At 44.4% G+C, this 22461-nt stretch overlaps 1 protein-coding gene across 29 annotated transcripts in view; it reads right to left on the bottom strand.

The window, feature by feature from the left end:
• FBRSL1 (fibrosin like 1) overlaps positions 1-22461 on the bottom strand; it is a 518463-nt gene that overhangs the window by 224264 nt on the left and 271738 nt on the right. The gene's annotated exons all lie outside the window — the stretch shown is intronic.

Raw genomic sequence — 22461 nt, 5'->3', positions numbered from 1 at the left:
ATGTAATGGGAAAGCACAGACAGACACCAAGGGCCTGTGATTACAGAAATCTAGTTTTCTTAGGAAAGCAGGCTGGAGAAGAAGAGTAACTGTTTCCTTTTGGGCCAGATGGCTGCAGGGATGAGCGTGTCAAGGTAGTTTTTGTAAGGTTTCCTAAAACAGTATGGCACGGCAAAGGGATAGAAAAGCATCAAACAAGAGCACAAAGCTACAATGATCCTCATCTGCAAACACTGTAGGAAGGTAAGTGGTCAGCCAAGATGAAAAATGGGGAAAACAAACCTGAAGGCAACAAACAAGATTCAAAGCCACTCACTTAAGAAAAGGAGATCTTTTAATCATGTCTATATTAATGCTTTCTTAGAAACTCCATCACCCATCAGCTGCTCAAACTCACAGCCCAGCAGTGTCTGGTTTTGATTGAATAATGTCTCCCAACTCTATCTTCAGTCTTTCAGTTTTTCTTTTTTTTTTTATTAAAGAAAAGGTCTTACCTGGCCTGTTTTGTATTGTTCTCTCCTCTCTCTCTTTTTTTTTTAATCTAAAGTCATTTCAAAGAGTGAGCGTCAGATATCAAACCCAATATCCTTTTTCTCATTAGCACTTTTCCCGTGCAGACCTTCAAATGCGGTAATAATTAATGAGTCTGTGTCAGAAAATGAATAAAAGATGGCTCAGATGCTTCACTGTTCAGGGCTGACCTTTAGCTGAGTCTACTGTATTAATATATTCTTGTGTTGTCAGACTCAAAGAGCTAACTGCCTTATGAATTATTTATCAACACAAAAAGTCTTAACCAGAAACAGTGTTAACATTAATTTCTAACCCTCTGTGTCACAGCAAAGCCTGCCTGCACTGCATAATTGAATTTTAGTTTTAGACAAGCAATCAAAGCACAAGTCGCTGTTGTTGTAAGTGTGGCTGCCTATGATAGCAAGAGGAGCGGCTGCTCTTTTTGCACATCTGGTGCATTACAGGCAGTTCAGGTTTCTGTGAGCAATAAGCCCAATGAGACAAATGTGAAACGTGCTCGCAGCAATGAAAAGCGCTGGGGCTCTCCCCTCCCCTGAACAAATCCTAGGCGCTGAAGCACTTAGCATCCTGCTACTGGTACTTCTGATTGGGGCTGGTACGGAAACGTGTCGCGCCTTGTCTGCTTTCGGCATACCAAGGGGATGCCTGAAACACCTGAACCAGAGGGGCTGGGGCTGGGCAGACCGTCCAAAGGCTCTGGTGCCTGGTTCTGCCCTTCCATCCACCTCTCAGACAAGAATGCATCGATCTCCTCGCTCTGCCCTGGATGCTCCCCAAATGCACCAGCTCTTGCAGCTCCACCATTCACCGCCTTTGCAGGAATGGGTTTCAGCTGACCAATTCTGAGCAATTATCAAACTGATTTACAGGATATTTGTATCATGCCAACCGTATCAAGACCTAAGACACGATTCACGATTTGTATGTATTCACGATTGTTCCCTCCAGAAGAGTCTTGGGAAGTTATGTTATGTATAACCTGCTAGACCCACCGCAGAGATGTGACGTTACCCTCGTAGGAAGGAAACACTGTGCGGCCTGGTAGAATACACCAGCCTCTGTTCACAGCCCCAGCAAATCAGCACCAACCAGGTACTTTATTTTCAGTTCACACTTGGTGGCTGAGGTTTGTTCATCCCTGAAGAAACAGTTCAGAGATTATCAACAGAGCGTAAGAGGGCCTTACAGAAATGAGATGTGGCTTTAGGCTCTAAATCCTGGAACAGCTCAGCCAAACAGCAGCTTTGCTAGCTTTCTCCCTCTATTCTCAGAGTCAGCAAGGGCAGAGGGAGAAGAATTAAATTCCTTTGGTCCTTACCCATCTAAGTGAAGGAAGGAAATAGAAACTGTTCAGTCTTACAAAGAGATTTGCTCTATCTTTTCCCCAGAAGCTTAAACCCAGAGGTTGAGCAAGAACCAAGAGAACCCAGCATGCGGAAGGGCTGCTGCTGACAGACCTACAGAGGAGCTCGGGTCTGAGCAGAGATGACGGAGAAGCACCAAAAACTCAGACAAGGCACCCTGCTGCTGAGGAGAAAAAGACAGGAGGACCTGTGAAGCCCAAAAGCTGCAGCTCATTCAGTTCCTCCAAGGGAGAGGAACCTTACCAAAAAAAGAAGAAAGGGGTGGAAAAAACAAACAAACAAACAAAGAAAAACAACTCCCAAGCCCTACCATTCATCTGTCTACCAGTTCAGGGGCCTATAGAGGGCAATGAGTTTGACTACATTTACAAAAAGTGTGGCTCAAGGAGGAAATGCTGAGCACGTGAGTACAGACAGCAAAGGGGCCCACAGCATGCTCTGCCCTCGCAGGACCATGGCAGCAGCAGGGTGAACCCCGCTGGGAGCCGGTGTCCTCGCCACCTCTGGGTCCTCAGCAGGGTCCTCAGCAGGGTCCTCAGCAGCGTGCCCGAGCGGTGCCGTGGCCCAGGGTGTGCCTGGCCGGGCTGCAGCCGCAGGGAAACCAGAGCTGAGGTGAGCAATGACTGAAAGCACAACTGTACCTCCCCGCCCCACCTTGGGAGTCACAAACCCCGCTGGGGACGGTGGGATCCGTGCCTAGACCTCTGCACTACACGCACATCTACTGGGGGACACAAAAGCTGCGTTTTGACAAAGCTGCCAGAGAGATCTGGATGCTTAAATCAAATTAATGGAAACTGGGTGCCTTCGTCCCTGGAAGGCTTTGAAATTTCTTAATAAAAATATCTCCGCCATGTCCAAAGTGAGGAACGACATTACCCCTTACCTAACGACTGACTTGGTAATCAAGTGCTCCGTCTTCCCAGGAGCTGTGTGCATCACACCTTTGCTACAAGAAAGCAGATGACGACGAATGTTTTAATCTGAGCTGAAAAGTGCTGAGCTTTGCGGGTGTCAGACTACGCGATTCTGTGTTTTCCGTCCAAGACTGCCAGCCAACTTTCAATGGAAAACAAGACACGACATTTTTCAACACTCTGCTAACTCTTCTTAAGACTAATCTTTTATAGGCACTGGGATCTTCAGAGCAGATTTTTTTCTGTAGTTGTTTTTATTTTTACTCTGGAGCCTATAATGGAATAAATCAGCCTTTGCCAAACCAGATACTTTTCTTTGGCAGCCATTTGCATATTAAATCTAAAATTGTTTGCCATGACACAGTGAAAAGCAATTTTTGAAAGCCACTTCACATCCTTCCTGCAAGATCTCACTAGCACCTCCGTACGTAACACTGACCTGGCTTTTTGGAGACCTGATAACCTGGCGCACTCAGCTCTTCCTTGTACCGTTAGTGCTCAGAGCAAAATCGATGATAAAAGGTCTGGCAGACACGCACTTCTGCAGTAAATCCGTAAGACAGCTCAGGTCTCCATTCAATTTGGTATTTATTAGTTTTTTTCCCCAAACACAGCAGAAGATGGTGACAGCTAGTTCCCAACTGTACACGCCTGCTCCCGAGCTATGGAAAATGACTCTATAGGCCAACTGGAAGCTGAAGAGTTTATAATGAGCCAAACAACTGAGGCTTGAGGATGACTGATACGCTGGGACTGCCCTTGCCCCACTGAGGCTCGCAGAGGGGATACTGCACCCTCCATGTGCTGCAGCGTTGGCAAACAGATAGAGCAGCTCCTTGCTTCAGAGCTGCCCCACAGCCGCTGCGACCTGCTCCACGTTGGGTTACACGTCCCAAATCCTCTGTCGGTTGTGTAAAAGAGGCTACAACTGGGGACTTTTTATTTTTTTTCATCTTCCACTTCAATATAGCAGACTAAGCTAGTAAAAAAATGAGACGGTCATGCTCTTTTAAAATAACAAAACACCCACCCTGGCAGTTATGACATAACCCGGCAGATTTTTCTTGTTACTTTGCTGTTTTAAGTGCCTCCCTCAATGTGAATCCAATTACCAAGGCCTTTGTTTTCTCTAACAAAGGGACTGTGTTTCGGGGCTCTGTCTCATCTGGCTTTAATCATCTCTCATGAGGGGAGCTCGCTAACAACCACCTTGGGATACCTTTTATGACAGATTTGGGAAGGCGCATGAAAGAAGGGCTGGGTTGAGGAAAGAGTAGACGAGGTGGATCCCCCCCCCCCCCTTCCTCTTGTTGTTTTTTGACAAGTGCACACGCTTTCCACAGCGCTCCAGTAAACCTGCATCTGACTTACCCCTGGACACGGATGGAAATGATTTTCTAGTGGCTATTTTGTTGGACTGAACCGAGGCTTATTTTAGAAGTCTCCAAAGTCTTCTGAAAGAAGGAAGGAAAAAAAGCCCAGCTCTGGATCTTCCTTGACCCGTGTGTCTGAAAATCACCAGTTTTACTACCACGCATGCCTCTGCCAGTTGGCCGGCACGCACAGACATGTTTTCTTTTCCCTTTCAGGCCTACTCTATAACAGATTTTTCCTCATAAAACTTACAACTGGTGCAGCTCTTCTCAAGTTTGAAAAGAAATAACTTTAGAAATCGCTAGGACTCAATTAATGCGACCGAGCACAACAGATCCTTCGAGTGACACAAGGAAAGAGAATTTCCTCTGCTAGAAACAGGAATTTCATTCTCTCCCCCTTCATTGCAGGAGGCTGCCATGATTGCACAAGTCACGCTTTAAAAGTAATCATTTCAATACCAGACTAGTAAACAAAGTCTTATTCCATCCTGAAATGTTGCATTTAAAAGGGAAAACCCTTCCCCAAAGCATTCTTTCCCTGTTAATTGCAGTGTAAAAGACCATCAAACATACTGTTAGCATTATTTTCTCAATGTTGCATGTAAAATTTACGGTGCAATTTCCATTGTATTCAATAACCAGCACAAGAACTAAAAGCTAAGCCTGGAAAAGCTTGTTTTAATCATGTATTAATCTTGGTTGTTTTGTCTTCAGTTTATTAATTTTTCACAGGACCATGAGCAGGCTACAACAGTTCCCAAATACCTGACGAGGAAAAGGCTTTTCCGAGACTTTTCCACTACATGTGACAAGGACAAGAACTGGCCAACTTTCCCTTCTCTCCACGTTTTGGTAACCCACCACAAAAAGTCAGAAGCAGCCTCCTGAAGGTGGGTCTGTTGTGTCAAAGGTTCCTGCTGCCGTAGCACTTGCTGTCCAGTTGGGAACTGCCCAATCTTTGAGAAGAATCCCAGGTGCTTCCAGAAGCCCCCAGAAACTGGCAAAATGAGGCCAGCACTCAATGGGAAGTACCAGTCTGCCGGCCCTGCCACCCAGCTTTGGGTTTGGAGTAGTTAAACTGGGATTTTTGAGAAGGACTGCATCACCCCACCTCGTTCACAGCATCACAGCCCTGGAGAGAACCACCCGGCCCCTCCTTCCCCCGAGCAGGGTGATGCCAGAAGAACAGCGATCTGTCCCAGCACCGCTCGTCCTTAGCTTTGGACAGCTTTCCTTGCTGTCCTTGCTGCAGCTCTGTGCTCTGGTTCGCCTCTGGGTCTCAACAGTCATTTAGATCAAGACAACCATTTGCAAAACTCGGGGGAATTTTTGCTCTGGGACTGCCTGTTCGCGGCTCCTTTTCAGGACCAAAGACAACACGCAGGCCGCTACCAGACACAGCACTGCACTGACAACCCCGTACAAATCACAAGAGCTACTGTGGTAGGCTAATGTGGGCAATGACCCAGGCAACATGATTTACCAGTACAGTAACTATCATACATTTCACGTTGATTTACTAAGTCCTTACAAGAGCGCTGGAACTAAAACTTACTCTGGATGTTGCAGGAGAGCTCGAGTGATAATTGTTTTCATCTAGTAGGGGCACCCAGGCTGCAGCACGGGGCAGCCCTGCTGACCAGAGTGCAGGCATGGATGTGGAAATCACATCACTCCAGACCCCAACTCCTACCGATCCAAAACGTCCACCCCACAGCATGTGAAACGTGGGACCATGGGAGGGTAATCAAGTGAATCACAGGCTGAGACAAATTAGTATGCCCCCTCCCAGAACAAAGGAAAATGTTCAGCCAGGTACACGCTTAAAAACTTTGATGAAATGGGATTGCTCCACTGGCTTGCAATGTGAAAGGGCTGTGGTGCATCGAAACACTTCGTTCAAACCCATAAATGTGCAAAGTTTGAAATCGGTACTGAAGATCTCTGTAGCTGAGAAACATTCAATTACTGATAGCTGATGGATGCTGCTGATGGATGCAGTAATCGTGATGCTTCAGAGCCAAGACTTCAGGAGAGACTAAGCTGCCTGCCATAGCCTATTATTATTATTTACTATTATAAAAGCTGATCCCCTAAGCCTCAATGGATTAGCTTGAATTTTAAAATCTTTAGCTTCTATTCTTTATACATTTATTTGCAGGGGGGGAAGAATAATACTGGTCCACAGAACAAAGCCTACCAGGCAAAATCACTGGGATCCCAGGAGCCTGCTGGCTGCAGGAACCTTGTAAGATTTTGACAAATGTTCCTATATATCTCATATTGCTGGTTCTGCCCTAACCCATTGTACTTGTAGGAAGTTGTATTTTTAACTTATAACCTATATATACCTTCCGTTACTTACTATATAAAGTGCAGGCCGTCAGTCACAAAGTATAAAGTTCAGGAAAGAGCTCTGCACTTTGTATTAAATATCTCTTACACCACTTGGACAGCTGGACCAGCCGTGCCCAAAGAAGTTGTGCCTTTTTTATTATTTTTTTTAAACATACAGAAAGATCAATGCACTTTTTCTGTAAAGCACGAGTCACTCTAACTCTCACCATGAGTAATTAAGAACATTAATCATATTTCGGGCAAATATTTCCATACAGTCTATTAATATATCCCAATCAGATCTGAAAGGCACAAGACCAGTAATAATTGAGTTTCTAAGCTCTGCTAAAAGCAGCCTTTTAAGACTTACTGTGGTTCCAGATGTTTTGCACAGCTATTTATTTAGCTTGTAAACAAGCCACCAAAAACATTCCACATAATGATGGGAGAACCGCAATTACATTGTTGTGGGGATTTACAAAGAGCTCAGCATACTTTTGTGATTTAGAGAAGAGAAATCTCTCATTCTTTCTGAGAGCTGATTTCCAGATTTATGTCTGTGCTGTGAAGCGCCCTGGGAATCATTAAAATGGTGACAAAGAAAAGTGATTTTCTTTATTAAAGGAAGAATGAAGGAGGGGAGGGTGAAATAAGAGAAGCCTCCCGGCTCTCCCCCCACAACAGATTACTTTCCTCCTTGTCAGGGATTTTATGTGAAGTCAAATGATCATCAGGTAGCACTGACACTCTTTTGTTCCTATTTTTATGCATATTTATTAGCAGCCAAGTGCCGGAATAGCAGCTCTCGGGTTAACCCGACGTCAATCCCGTGCTGTGCCTCACCAAGCCCTGCTCCAGGAGGGCACCACCGGTCCTGCCCAGCACCACCGGTCCTGCCCAGCACCACTGGTCCTGCTGGTGCCCGCACTCGCAGCGGTGGCACCACTCGCCAGGGCACTGCCACCACCGTGCTGCAGGTGACCCCGGGGACAGGGGCTGCTGTGCCCAGAGCCCCCTGCTCCCAGCACGCGCTGCACAGACAAACCCCAAGCTTGCCCACCGTAAGTTAAGGCAGAAGCTGCGTCCCCACCGTGAGTCCTAGGGGGAGAGCAAGGAGAGGCCCTAAACAGGTTTGCTTTCCATCTGTGTATCGGCTTAAAGACTGGAAAATAAATTAATGGGGAAATCTAAAACATAATGATAAGGATTCCCCACTGAACAGGTGTTTTTTCCATCCATGAAATTACAAGTTGCCAGGAAAAGACATGGGCCCAGCTCAGTTTTATTTCAGTCTCAGCTCCTTCCATTAAAATAATAACAGGCTTTATGTTCCTGAAGCTGTAATTAAACAAGTGCTTTGGAAGGAAGACCTAGAGCTTGTGGTACTGGAAATAAAAGGGAAGCTACAGCAAACTGCTCACATCGGCCATTCCCACTTCTCCTTCTCCCTCGCTCTGCCTCCTGGTGTGACTTTCTAGACCGTGCTCTCATTTCACACTGCTGACTTTATTTTTTTTTTTCCCTTGCTTTTTCAATGGAGTATATGTCATCTCTGATGTACATTTAAATTCTAGTCAGAAAATATGATCTAGGAAAAAAAAATAAGTAGATCTTCCAAGAGCCCCACAGCCAGCCGTTTCTTTCATCCTGCCCAGCCACTTGCCACCAGTCTCTGACAGGGACAACTCAAACAAGCGCGTGGCGCCGCGCATCCCTCCAGTCACTCAGTGTCAGCGATAATTCTGCTCTGAAACATGTACCATAACGTATGGTGTGAAAAAAGAGAAAACCCACGAGTGCTGTCGCTGCATATTTATGATATAAAATAAGCATTAGCATATGGGAAAGCTCTAAAGGGAAAACAGGGCACAGTTTCATCCAAATTTAGAACAATTGAATCAGTTTTAGAATCTAGGACTTTGAAGAGAAATATGCATTTTTACTGTGTCGTCAGTCAGTTAACCTGTCTGTAACCCCTTTAAATAGGAGATCTATCTTCAGCATCCGTGATAGGAGAGCAGTAAGCTAAAGAAGCAGCCAAACTTATGCTTCTTAGTTTTAAAACACCACTCGGGAAAGAAGGCAAGGAAGATTTTCCAACTCCCCTGTCCATCCAGTTTTCCGAGCGGTGGAATACAATTATGAAGCATCAATATAATGCTTAGAGAGAATATGGGATACTGAATGAAGATTACTAATAAGCGGCTACAGTGGATTCTTTACTTGCATGTGGAGTGCAAAATTTTACATTACGAGGACACACTTATTACTGGCACACTCTTACTAGTATTTGCAGTTGACCTACAAACACCTCACTCAACGAGGACTCTAATTATTATGATTTACGTGATTTAGCAATACAATTGAAATGCAGAACAATTTCATATTGTGAGAAAGAAAGTGATTGTAGGAGACAGTTCCCGAAATAGCGGGAGCCCGTGGGTGTGGAAGCGAGAAGTCCCTCCACAGGCATGCACCAGGCCAGATGCCCCAGGCAGGACTGACATCCTCCTCTGTTTAGGTTCGAAGTCCTGTTCCTGACTGTCCTGCTGCCCTTTTGCCAGTATCCCACGCATCAAAGCGGAAACCTTTGCAAGCAACAGCAGGAACTGCTGCAGCGTGCGCAGGGCCCAGGCTCCGTGCGGAGGGCTGGAAAGCAGCGCGCCGTGCGCAGGCTCCAGCGAAGGGCTCTGCAGCGTGCCCCATCAACGCTCCCGCTGGAGACGAGGAGCTCAGCTCGCAGAAACCACACAGCTAAGCTACAGCACTTCCCTCTTCGAATGCATATAGAAATCGGAGTTCACTTACGGGCTTATTACACTTTCTAGATGGTACTGAGATTTGTTACTCTCATCACGAAGCTGTTCTGTGCATCAGCAGCAGCCTACCTCACCCCGGTAGCCCAAAGGAGCATCTGTGCCATGGCGAGGAGCCCAGGGCGCAGTCTGGCACTGCATGAGGTGAGCCCATGCGAGAGCAGGACAGCAGGCAGGTAATTACTTTTGTGGGGACAACATTCAACAACAGTTTCCTCATTGCGCTGCTAAGAGCCGTGTCATTAATGCAAAGCAGGTGTGTCCCCTCGGTTCAGCCTTCTTCCTCCTCCTGAGGGGTCACACACATTGTTACCAGCGTGGGCACAACTTTTTTCAGTATATTAAAACACCTCTGCATTCCCAGCATGTTGGTGTCATTCATTGCCTTATGCAAAGCAACGCTTTATTCCTTTTTTACACTACACATTTGCATCTGTTCTCAGCTCTTACTACACAAGTGACTTAACAGCCTGTCTTCCCAAGAACGTCGCTGTTTGTCCATGGGTACCTTTTGTTGAGCTGCCACTATGCAGCAAGCTCTGCCTCTTCCTTTACTAACGAAAAAAGCTCACCTCGCTTAACGAACAATATTGCCCAGTAGCGAGGGCAAGCGAATTAATGCTGTGTCCTTGTAAAAACAGTCTGATGCAAATTTTAGTTACTTATACTCAAGATGTTCTTTAATTAAACCTAAGAACATCAACAGCACTCAGAAAAAAAAGTAGATGAGGAGACCTATCTTTTACAGCACTTTCCGTATTTCAGAATATCTGTGATTGCAGATTAAAACTGTGGTGGCACAGAGTAACAGGCAGAAGAGGGAGCGCAGGCAGAGAAAGCATCACCACCCCTGGACTGAGGTGAAGGTGGCAGCGGACTCTGCACCACGGGAGGCCCCAGGCAAAGGAGAGAGGCAATCCCCAGACACGGTGCCACGCAAGGTGCAGGCCTGCAGGGCACTTGTGTATCTTTGAAGTCTCTCTTGACTTTAATACAGCAGGGCCCGGCCTGCTGGTAATAGCTGGTGTGGAGATTTCCTGTGCAGTGCCCCTGGCTACGGGAAGCCTTCAGTGAATGATAACTGGTGGTAGCATGAACATGTTTTTCCAGCTATTTGGTCTACAGAGGCTGATTTCTTCTAGACGCTGCCAAGAAGACACTGAAGTCCTTTTTAATCCAAAATACACAACGCCTGGCCAGAGCAGGAAAGCCATGAAAGACAAAAGCGGCACAGACTGCAGTAAAACACTGACGAAAGGAGCCCTAACTACTCACCACATCTCTTCGCTTGCTTCAGCTACAGAGTGCCCAGGAAATTACTCTAAGTTTGAAATAAATTATCTTCTGGCATTTCCTTAAAGATACACCACATGAAGAATTTCCCCTCCTCTTGTTGTATCTTAATTGTTGCCCAAAATGGCTCATAACAGATATGGAAATGCAAATACAATGTTTTGGCTTTATCTTTCAGCTTCAAAATTAGGCTTCAAATTAAAATGGAAGGGTTGTGTTCCAAACTTCAAGAAGTGAGGTATAAACAACGTGGAGCTAATTAGCAGTGTGCTGATAGGTGCTGGCACCACAAAGACAATGTTTCTGTGTTGTTCCGTAGCACAAGAGCTTATCTATTGCAACAGAGGGCTACGCCGCCTACCAGTCCTTCAAAGAAAGGTGGGGAATATTTATGAGAGCAACAATGGGATAGAGGTAAAGGAAGGTCCTGCATGTTGATATAAATGCGTTTTCTTCCCCGATATCGAGCAACCTCGGGAGACTGGCTGTGAATTCAACCACAGTCCGTGCAAGCTTCACCCGCAGCACGCACCACGGAAATGCAGGGCAGCCTCCTGCCAGGTGGGAGGAGGGGAGGAGATCTATTCAGACTGGGTAATTTAATGTTGTCTTTTTCAATAAAAGTTAAGCATAGTCGGAAGCTCGGGGTACATAAGTGCTGGAATTTATGGCTGTCTCAGAGACAGCTGCATGATATACAGCTCACCGGGAACGCCACCACAATTAGCCTATCTTCCAGGATTATTTTATTGAAGGAAGGAGGTGATAGGCAGTGTTTAGAAAGTGGGAAACAACAGAGAACAAAGCCTGTCTTTGGGATCACTTGATAAGCACAGGTAAGTGTAATGTATGCAGATGGACAACTTGTTTGTGGAGGGAGGGCCCCATGGAGAACGTGACTCCAGGATGCAGGCAAGGGAGGGACTGCACCAGCACTTGTCTTCTAAAAATGTATCGGGCTGCAGGATTACCACTCTTCTCTCCTGTTGTCCATGATATTGCAAAAGCCTGCACTGCCTAACTCTCTTGGGAGGGTCATGCACACGCAGGGAACAGACACACATTGCTTTTCTGGTGCTTGCAGAGGGAATACAATGTGCTGCAAGGTATTTAGGAGTCTTAATACAATGCTAAGAGTGCAACATACAAATAAAAAGCATGTAGGTCACATAAAATAACTAATTCTTGTAAAATGGCCCTTGTATAGCTCCCAACAAGAATCAAAGAACATTTTGCAAATACTGTCAGTATTTGCATTTGCACAGGAGTAGCCAGGCACAGATGGTAAGTGCCTGGTCCGAGGTCACACTGGGAAGATTTTACGATGTTTGCAACCGGGGAAACCCAGAGGTGAAGGTGTAGATAAAGACTACATGTGCAGGACTGGGTGTCTGACTAGTTTGGATGTCCACCTTTGCTTTATTGATTTTATCGTTCCATTAAATTGAAATTCTCCGCATCTACCTGCATTTCTTTAAGCCCCTTGTAATGCAGTGCATGCTGCATCGGGTTTAGCACTGCAGTCCGGATCTCACAGAGCAAGCGAGGATGTTGCTCTCGTGGCGACGCAGGAATGTAGTAGGAGAGAATTTTTGTAGGAAAAGAGGTATTTCAGCATGCAAAGCAGGTATTTTCTGTGTCGCTTAACGCTAAGCCACTTCGCTGTCCACACTAAGATAATTATTCTGCTTTCATGAAGAGCTGATCCCTCACAGATTGAGGCTGAGTTTAGAGAGCTTTGAACGATGTGGCACACGTTTCGCCTGGTGTTTGCCTGAAATATCTAATGCCTTATGAGAACATTTAACCACCTAGCAAGAGAAAAACATTCTGTATCGTCAGTCTCCACATGACAGATTAAGCTGGATTTGCTTTTGCTTCCTCATGCTTTTTTTTTCCCTCCCAAGTAAGACTGGAGGTGCCAGAAGAACACAGTGAGCTCATCCCTTTTACCTGTTCCCAAGCTGCACTCAGTGTGAAGCCTGACACTTCTGCTCCAGACCTAAAGAAGGGCTTGTCTGTTTTTTCCTGCTACACCACTTTGTCCAATAAAAGACTGCCTGGGTACCTCACCTCTTCCATAACCTTTCCCGAGAAAGCTTTTTACCAAGATCTCAGTGGTAAGTAAAGTGAGAAAAGGATAAAGCTACAGCTGCTAACTTTTCGAGGAAATCATCGTGCCATCATTTTCAGCACAGAAAAGGTCAGGATTAAGCTGGCAGGGGCTTCAAATGCAAGCGCTGATGTGGTTAAACATTATTATCAAGGGATGATGGCAGGTAGAATGGTTTGCTGTGCCCTTAGCAGAGAAGTACCAAATCCCTGACCTCATCCTCAGCTGCACCGAGGCAGCTGCTGTGGCACTGAACATCTTCCTCGGGGTAAGGGGGGCAGTGTAAGGGGATTTCAGGTCTCTTCTTTTCAACCTATCTTTCATAACAATGGACCACATATTTGAACAACTCAATTTGCCCATAAAGCAGGATTAATCTTACCACCCCTCCTTTGAAACTAACTGATTTGATAATATTTTAACATGCTTTGTCTCATTACCTACAAAGGTAAGTGAGAAAATAGGATGCTTGAGACCTATTCCCAGCACCAATGATTTTTGTCTTTTCACAAAAGAAGTGCCTTCAGAAATTTCACTCGGCTCATATGAAACTTAGGGGAGGAGTAAATGAATTGCTCTTTTATCATGTCTTATTAAGAATGCTCAGTATATAATCCATTCTTCAAATTATGCTCTGTTGAAACAGTCAGATAATCATATTAACAAGGTGAATGGAAGAGGAGAGCAGCACAGTTAGTACCTGTCACTTTAGTAAAAGCAGATGTATGCACGCCTAATGCGTTTGTTTCTCAAGCAGTGCTTTAAAATAGTGTATTTCAGAGCTCTATATTTCACTAAGTAATACTATGTACTGCAATAATATACTGTAACATTATTCCATTTACTGTCACAAATGAAAACTACAGCTCTTAAATATTTAAGAAAAATTCGGCTACTGTATTGCAGTAGTATTTCTTCAACCCCCCACCCTGATTTACTACAATATGAGGGAGGTAGCAGGGCACTGGGGGCAGAAAGGAACTCAGAGAAGATCACATGAATGCAACAGCATCACAGAAGAAAGCACATCTGACCATTTGCAAATAGAAGTTTTAGAAGCTGCAATAAAACTTTAATCTTTCACTGATATACATGTATCAAACAATAAAGTACATCTACATGATACATTTATTTTTATTATAGGGCTCTTCTACCCGAAGGCACAAACCAGTGTCTCTCTGCTGTCACATGGTTTATTTTATTGTCATGAGACCCCCAGTGAAAGGGAGCCTTTTATCTCTGGTTTGGCAAGCTATGGTCCCTACTTATTTCGCACTACAGCATGTCACAAGGGTGTTGCATTGATTCTCTGTGCAGGAGACCCAGACTGAGCTTTGGGACTCTCGAGTCTCTTCTGTCATTCTCATCTCCATATTTCTCCGTATTAATGCTTGCCCCGGCCCTACCAGCTGCTCTTTGATTCTCTGCACAGAGGCAGCAGAGGGTCACCCGGTGCCTTCCCCCCTCTGGTCTTTTCCCTATGGCTGCCGATGACCTAACTCTCGGTCACTAGCCAGTCAGCTCATAAAGAGCTATGCTACACTGAGGTGCAGGATCTTTTAAACAAGAAAATGCAAGCAAACCTTACGTATCAGCTGAAAATGTTACTTACAGTGTAACACCACAGCTCTCAGTACATAAGTGAAGATTTTATAATGTGATTTCTCACCTAGGTCCTGAAAACATCTGGTTTAAGACGCAAGGTTACTTTCCAGTACTTAGAGGAACGTTCTGACACCAAAAGGAGAACAATGGTTCACTTATAAAAGTTAACAACTCCCTCGATTTTTAAATTTCTCACTTGGCATGCTCAGGGCTTTCCTCATGTCGCTGTACCTTTCAATGGCAGAGGTCCCTCTCCCACCCCGTGATTCTAAAAGATGCATTACTTTTTTCTTTTTCTGCTTCAAGGACTTTCTTTAAATGATCACTGAATCATGAAATACCCTGTCTTTGCCAGTCTGGGGTACTTCACTGTAGTGTTCCCACCAGATTTGCTTATCAAAGGTCACAAACCTTATGCTGCTGCTAATAACAGCAGCAGCTCCCTGCTATTGTTCTGCCAAAACTCTGCGCGCAGCTGCTGGCTGCAGTTACATTTCTGCCCCCACTTAGAGCAGGGTAACTACGTGATACCATTTCACCTGGAAACAGCTGTGCAAATGCTGATGTTTTGGGGTAACATTTTCATTTTCTTAAAGAAAAAAAAACCAGACTTCTTTTCTAATGACAGCTCTGAAGAGGGAGTCAAGATTTCTCGTTCCTGTTCCAGTGCTGGTCAACTCACTCCTTGCTGTGCTAACAAGGTGCAGTTGCAGTACTGAGGATCCCTCTACACAAAATATATGTGTTAGCACGTAGATTTGATGTGTGAGTATACCTACGTGGATGCACATACACACGCAGAACTGGCACGCTAGGAACGGAGAACTACGTGGAATACGACTGTTTTTCTAACTCACTGACAAACCTCCTTAAGAAGTAGCCAGTAAGGCAAGTAAGCTAATCAGTCCACAGCTAGTATTAAGTCTAAAACAATCTCCAGCTGAAATGTGATTAATCCATGCATGACAGCTTAAAGGTCAAAGCTAGAATGCAGAGCTTCTTGACTGCAAAGAAAGAACTGACTTATTTTTTATCTCTTCTTTAAAAATTACAGCAGCCATGAAGTGGCTCAAGGAGCAGAGTAATGAACGTCATAAACCTGCCTCATAAAAATGGCATTCATGCAGTAATACAGCAGGTCAGATGAGCAGGGAACATTTCATTAAAAATTCCCCTTCTTGCCTACCCAAGAGAGACTTAAAACTAATCATATAAAATGGCTGAGTGACACCATTAACGAGCATTAATATTTTAAAGCTTTAATAGTACAACAGAGCTAGGCTGTTATATCAAAATTATACAACCTTATTAGACAGTGCACTTGGCTGTATTGTACTTGAACTGTCAGTACCCCTGGACTGGAAATATTAAGGTGGCCATGAACCAGAGCACAAATATCCGAGCAGTTGTTTGTCCGTAGCTGAAGGCAGGGTAGTTTCCTGACCTGTGCCAAATTCTGGACAATTTTGTGAGGAACAAGCCCATTTACCTTACGCACACCACAGGAGCGAGAGCTTTATTGTGAGAAACAGGAAAGGCTGGTTTCAAAAAGATATTAATTTTAAGAGATAGCGATTCAAATTTGAATTCTTGTGACCTGGACTTCAATTTTGCACAAAATTAGCACGCCCATGTGGGCAGGAAAACATCTTCTGGACTTCCCTTCAGCAGCAAGAAGAGATAAAACTGGAGAAAGCAGAGAGACTAGCATATGCATATCTCCTTAACCATAAAGACAAGAGTAAATGGCACCCGTATTCCTCTTCCGGGGACAACTGAGGATCTAGTTGACAAGCTCAACTAAAAGCTTCACTGGGGATCACCTGCAGTCACCGCAGTAATCCTGCACATTGGAACCATGCACTTAATAAACAAGTTTCCAACCTCGCCTCTTTCCTTGTGGCAAAATAAAATCTCAGTCATACTTCCTGGGTATCAAGTGCAGGAACCAGAACTGGAGGAGGAGATATAGACAAAAGCAAGCTTTAAAGCAACGAGTTTATCATTTTCTTCAGCGAGCAGTGAAAGTCCCATCAAAACATCCAAATGTAGGAAATGTTCGCTGCCTTGCAACTCTTCGGGACTCTGAATGGTTGTGACTCTTTTCCATTATGTTGTGCTTCTAAACACACACACCACCAGTGACAACCAGCAATCCTCCTCCTTTAAACTTTAATGATTTGTAGGACAGTAATTAACTGACTCTGACAATAACGCGGATCGTACATCGCAACCTTAGCAGGCATCCTACTTTAGGAACATCTGAAAGCTCAGCAAAGTTATCATTTAAGAGAACCTCTTAATTACTCTGGCATTATAATGAATGTTTCTCATAGGCACCCAGCTGTTTTGTTTCCTCTTGTATAGAGGCAGAGAAATGAATTGCTCAACAACTGCCTGAGTGATAAGACACTGGTATTCTTAAGATTGAAGAGATAATGTTGATAACTATGAGCTATTTCCCTCTCCCTAAATGCTATAATTTCAGTGAGCAATTTAGGAAGGGATTTCTCAGACAAGTGAGGAATGGTAGGAGTTGGCTCGGTATTGGTTACTTAGACAATGTTTATAGTAAATTGATGCTATGATTTTCAAGGAGAAAAGAGATTTAAGGAAACTGCAGTAATCCAGTACTTGACAGTCTTGTCTTTGTTAAATACTGCATATAATTCTCATCAGCGCTGCTTTCTGCATTTCATAAATACGGAAGTAGAAAGAGCTGCTAATATCCCACATCTATAAATGCTATTTTGGCTCAGGTAACAAGTTTTTTTTTGGCAGTGTGTAATGACTGAGATTACCAGCTCTAGAGTTTGTTGAAGGAATCACATCAAATAGCACCTCCCAAAATGTTCAAGCATCTGACAACATGATTATTCCTGGGGTCAAGTAATAAAATGGTGCAAACTAGCCAATGATGCTGCGAGACTTACCTACAGAAGACCGTAGAAGCACGAAATGGACAGCAGTAAAGGTTGGTTAGAACACTGACGGGACTGTGCGCAGTATTATGGTATCAGCACACACGTGGGGTAGCCATGCAAAATTGTTCCTTCACTCACCCCAAACAAGCAACTTGTTTGACACATCTATGTCATGCTGCGCTATGGCTGTGTTCTGTTCCCAAACCACAAGTACTAGCATCAGTCTCACATTAAGACTAGCTGGTTGGGTTATGCATTTCCAGTTCGATACACTGATTTCCACAGTAATGACGCATCATCATGACGTATGAGCAGGCACTGCATGACAGAGGAGAGGAGCATCCATCGCTTGCGTCTAACAGCTTTGACACACACCAAGACCGTGGTCAGCAACAGACCTGCCTGACTTCCAATGACACTGCTCAACTGGAGAGAATCAAACAGCACGAACAATTAGGGAACTGAAGCGACCTACCCATGACTTATAACAAAATGGATTGAACAAGAAGGCCTAGACAGTGACAGCCATGCAAGAATACAATGCTGGAGTGGAAGTATGTGGTTGTTAAAACAATGTCAAGACTAACTACAACTAGCAACATACTGAATAATGCAGACACTGTAAAAGGGGAAATATTAAGGTTGTTGTTTTGGCTTGCATGCAATGGACAAAAACAAGGAAGTTCATTAAATACAAAAAAAATTAGAGTGAATTTGAGAGTTCAGCATCCTTCCTACAGACACGGCAGAATGGGTGCTGCCGCTTTGGCCGTCGGCAGCCAGGCTGCACGTACACCGTAGAGCACAACCTGACATCTGTAAAGGGAGGAACTTCAACAAACCGTCTTTTCCATCTCTATTTTCCATGACCATTTGAAATTCAAATCTGACCTGCCTGTAAATAACCTCTCTTAGAGTCAGAAAATGAAGTATCATACAGAACAGAACTTTTCATTTATGCCTGTTTTAGGGTTCAGACTCCCCCGGGATTCTCGCACTTGGCTACACAAGCAGGCTGCAAAAGCAAAGAGAAACCACCGCAAAGCTAGCTGACAGTAGTTCCACTCAAATGTCAAAAGAAACATAATTGATAGGACTGTTTAGAAGCATACAGGCTGAGAAGTACCTCTGACAACTGAAACTGTGCTAGAAATATGCAGTAATTTGCCAGATAGGGTTTACAACCCGTAATCATTTCAGAAGTTCCTCTCTTTCAATAGTGTAGCTTGATTGAAAATTAATACTAGACCTGCAGGGAGCAAACATCCATTATTAGCAGCATGTAAGTGTAGGGTAATTGCCACAAAGCAGGTGCACGGCTGCTTTGAACTGCAAGAGGGGATGAGGGAGGTGGGGTGGGACACCTGAATTCAGTAACCTCTGCAAAATGCCTGGCTTTAAATAGGACATCTCGGCTCCTGCCAGGCTTGCCCTGTGTTACTGATGGATTTGGTGAAGAACTACTCCTCGCACTTCGCTCTACCTCAAAGTTGTCTACCCCTGGCTGGAACAGAAGAAATGGCAAATATGAAAGAGAGAAAAGGGGCAATGAAGAAAAAAGGCAAACGTGAAAAAGCCAGGTTTTTCACGTCTGCAGACTTTGGGAATGACAGCAAGTTACAGACTGCTTTGGGAGGCAAAGCTACACAGCTTTCTACTTGCCTGAGCAGAATGCTCATTGTACAAACGCAAAACGATTTCAGATGTTGTCATCGGGGTACAGTCTCCCATGCACTTCAAAATATTTACAGCATCATTCCAGAAAAAGGAACACCCCCCGCTCCCAATATTTTTTTAAAGTACCCGTAGAGCTAACTGACGAAAACTGTACTTAAAAGTCTGGTGTGCAGCAGCAAAAGGAGTCAAAAAAAAAAGAAGTCATCGCACCCCCCCTGCTTTTCAGAGAGGCTCAGTTTGTCTCTCTCTCCGCTTAATTCTGCATTTCATATCACATCTCCTGAAAAGCCTCCAACCCCCTCCCACTTTCACCTTTGCTTCTGTTGCTGTGTTCTTAAATCAAGTGATGAGAAAACACAAGGATGATTTTAGTGGTGCAATCATTATGGATGGGACTGTTGGAAAAAAAATAAATCAGCACTGAACTGTTCACTTGCCCAAATAATTACTGAGGATGCAGAATCTCCTTCTTGGGATGTGCTCCTAGGAGGCGGTGGGCATGGTAGGCAGAAGCATTGTATCAATCAAGCCAGACAGAAACAGCCTGTCCTTTTTATTCAAAAAGGATTTTGCATTTCCAAGTGTGTTGCTCCAGTTTAATGAAACCAGTGATTGCAAACTCCCATGTAGCACTCCAGCTCTGTGCAAGGACATGCAAAGCCTTCCAGCCTTTTACACAATTTCTTCCTTTATCTAATAAATCAAGTCAGGCCTTTTTGAGTAAAGCATCGCTCCTTGTGAAGGAGTGAGGAACCGCCTCATTTGACAGTGCAAGGAAGGGGAAAAAAACCTAATGGGGGAGCCAGCTTCATTTCAAGGTGACACTAAGCAGAGAAGAGGAGAGGCAGCAGATTGGTATTCTGCGAGACTCCACGCAGGCGTTGGACATGAGATTCCTCTGAATTGAGGGAGTCTCACTCCATTAATTCAAAAACCGATTGAGGTGGAGGGAAAGTAGAGCAATATGCATTATGTATTTGTTACAAAACTATTGTGTCAAAGCAATATTTAGTGGTAAATTATGGCACTATCAGGAGTAGGATGCCACATACATAAATCAATTTGTCTCCTCTGCTGGCAGGAGTGTGACAAAAAGATAAGAGCTCATCAGTGCCATTATTTCACTGGGCTGGAGGAGGAGAAGGGACGAGGGGGTGGGGAAGAGCTGCAGGGAGAGCCCAGCGCGGCCTCGGAGAGCAAGTGACAAAACGAGGGAGGCCTTCAGCTTCCTTCAGCTTCGCCGGGCAGAGCCGAGATGCTATCTCCAAGTTCAAACAAAGAAACCGAACTCCTGCTAAGGAAAGGTTGTTCAGCACAAACAAAGTTGTCTCTTCCCTGCAGGAGAGGGAAGGGGAGGACAGGGACTGACTGCTCATTTGTGCCCGTTTATTTTTCTAAAGACAGCTTGAAAAAGGTTCAAACAATAATATTTTCTGTGGCAGAAAAGTATAAAAAAGGAGTAGGGGTTTAGTGGAATAAAGGGAAGTACAAATAGTGCCGTGGTAAATGGTAATTATGCCTTTATGGAAATATCCTGTTAATTACTAGGTCATTTTTTTTTTTACAATTGAGTTGTCAATTTGCAGTTAATTTAGGCCATGCCAGTCTAATAGCTATTTACAGATCACACAATTGCCTATATGGGAGGAGCACGTGGCCTCCGGGCACCAGATGCCATTTTGGGAGTGCTGGAGGTAAAGTATCATTGAACAAATGCAAGCCATCAACGGAAAGGCATCTCCGGCAGGGGGGTCTGTGCACAATAACAATAAACACAGCGAGCGGAACAAGGAAGAGGCTTCTTCACTTAGCTTAGTGCTCAGTTTATGGTAATAAGATAGAACAGCATGTTAGAGGAGCTATTAAATAAAATCATAATTATCGCTCTCTTTTAACAACGCCGAGCCGTTTGCTAGCTCCTCCCAGGCTGCAACCCATCTGAACTCACAGACCCCAAATAAAAAACCACTGAACCACCACCATAACCAATGACATTTGATTTGTGGTGGCTCCATTTAGTCCCTGTTCGTAGGGAAGGGCATGGGAGTCTTCCCATAAGCCTGGCCCTGGGCTCAGTGACAGCACCCCTATTTCTGGCAGCTGGGCAGCGCCGATGCCTTCACACCAGGGCAAGGGGCACAGCGTGGAACAGGATGAAGCTCAAAAATCAGAGCCAGAGTTCCTAGTGCGAGAGGTGAAGAGGTAAAAGCACCCAGCACAGATGCCAGGCAGGATGCGAGGAAATGCTGAGCCAAATGCCCAGTTCTGCCATGGTAATGGGAGGCACCACGGGCACCAAAGAGAAAGGCAGAGTTCTCAGAAGAATGTAATGTGCATAAAATCTCTGGAAATTGATTTCCTCTCCGAGAAACCGGAGAGTTTTGAGGCATCCACAAGGATTACATTCACAAGGCATTTAGACACGACAAATATGAAACCAATACTTGGTGCTTTTCAATGTGCTTTTTGGTTTGTTCCCAACTACTATGTTACCCATTTCAAAGGAAAAAATCCCTACTCTGTCCACGTAAAGGCTGTTTGGAAAGAAAAAGGCCCGGGATTATTGTCTAGCCATGAACTTCAAGGAAGCCCGAGATATCTTCCTGAAGTTCCCTTCCAGTGTCTTTGAGGACAACCGAAACGTGTTTTCTTGCTCTCTCTCTCTGCAGATTTTAGGAATCAAAGAGGTGAAGCCAGAGGACTCCTCACCAAACATCTGCGTGCATATGACTAAACCAGCGACACAAGGGATCTTATCGCTGGTTACCCCTTTTCTTCAGACTTCATAAGGTACCGTGGCATAATTAACAGATAAAGCTCTGGTTTTGTTTGGTAAAATGAAGTAAGGCAACCTATTCTTAGTAACATGTTGAGTCAACAACATGAAAAGTCTTGACAAGCTATTCCATTTTCAGCCTAGTCCAAAGCATGATATCAACTTCCCATAATAACTACAAATGGAAGTAATGAAGGGCAAAGAGGAAAAATACAAAATAAAATACAAGAAACAACTCAAGCAGATTAGCAGGCACTTTATGAAATTATCAGTTTGCAACAGTATAAACAATTTTAAGTCAATTTATAAAAAATATTCCCAGAAGGCAATCAAGTAAATCAGGTAATTATATCCTGTAAAGGGAGATAACATCAGGAAAATTAGAAACACTTCTGCACATAAATCAGAGGAAGGAAAGCCTTCACACTTCATTTACTCATTATCACATTTTATGTGTTTCTTTGCAGAAGACAGGGAGCTGGCATGGTTAACGGGGGCTGCTGGGTATGCCGATTATGGTCTGTACTTATGGAAATGGCTCGAGGTCAGCTTACACAATGCTGTCTGTCAATAGAACACAACAAATTTGACAAACAGATGATGGAGCAAAGTGACAGGACCTTATTCCATAGCAACAGGGTTAAGATCGTGACTGCTGACACTGGGGCAGAGCCCCAAGAGTTCAAAATTGAGCCTTTCTCACGTGGGACCAAAGATGCCCATGGCTTT

This window comes from Anser cygnoides, chromosome 17, assembly GCF_040182565.1.
Source record: "Anser cygnoides isolate HZ-2024a breed goose chromosome 17, Taihu_goose_T2T_genome, whole genome shotgun sequence".
Lineage (NCBI taxonomy): Eukaryota > Metazoa > Chordata > Aves > Anseriformes > Anatidae > Anser > Anser cygnoides.
This window is presented reverse-complemented; position numbering and strand designations above follow the sequence as displayed.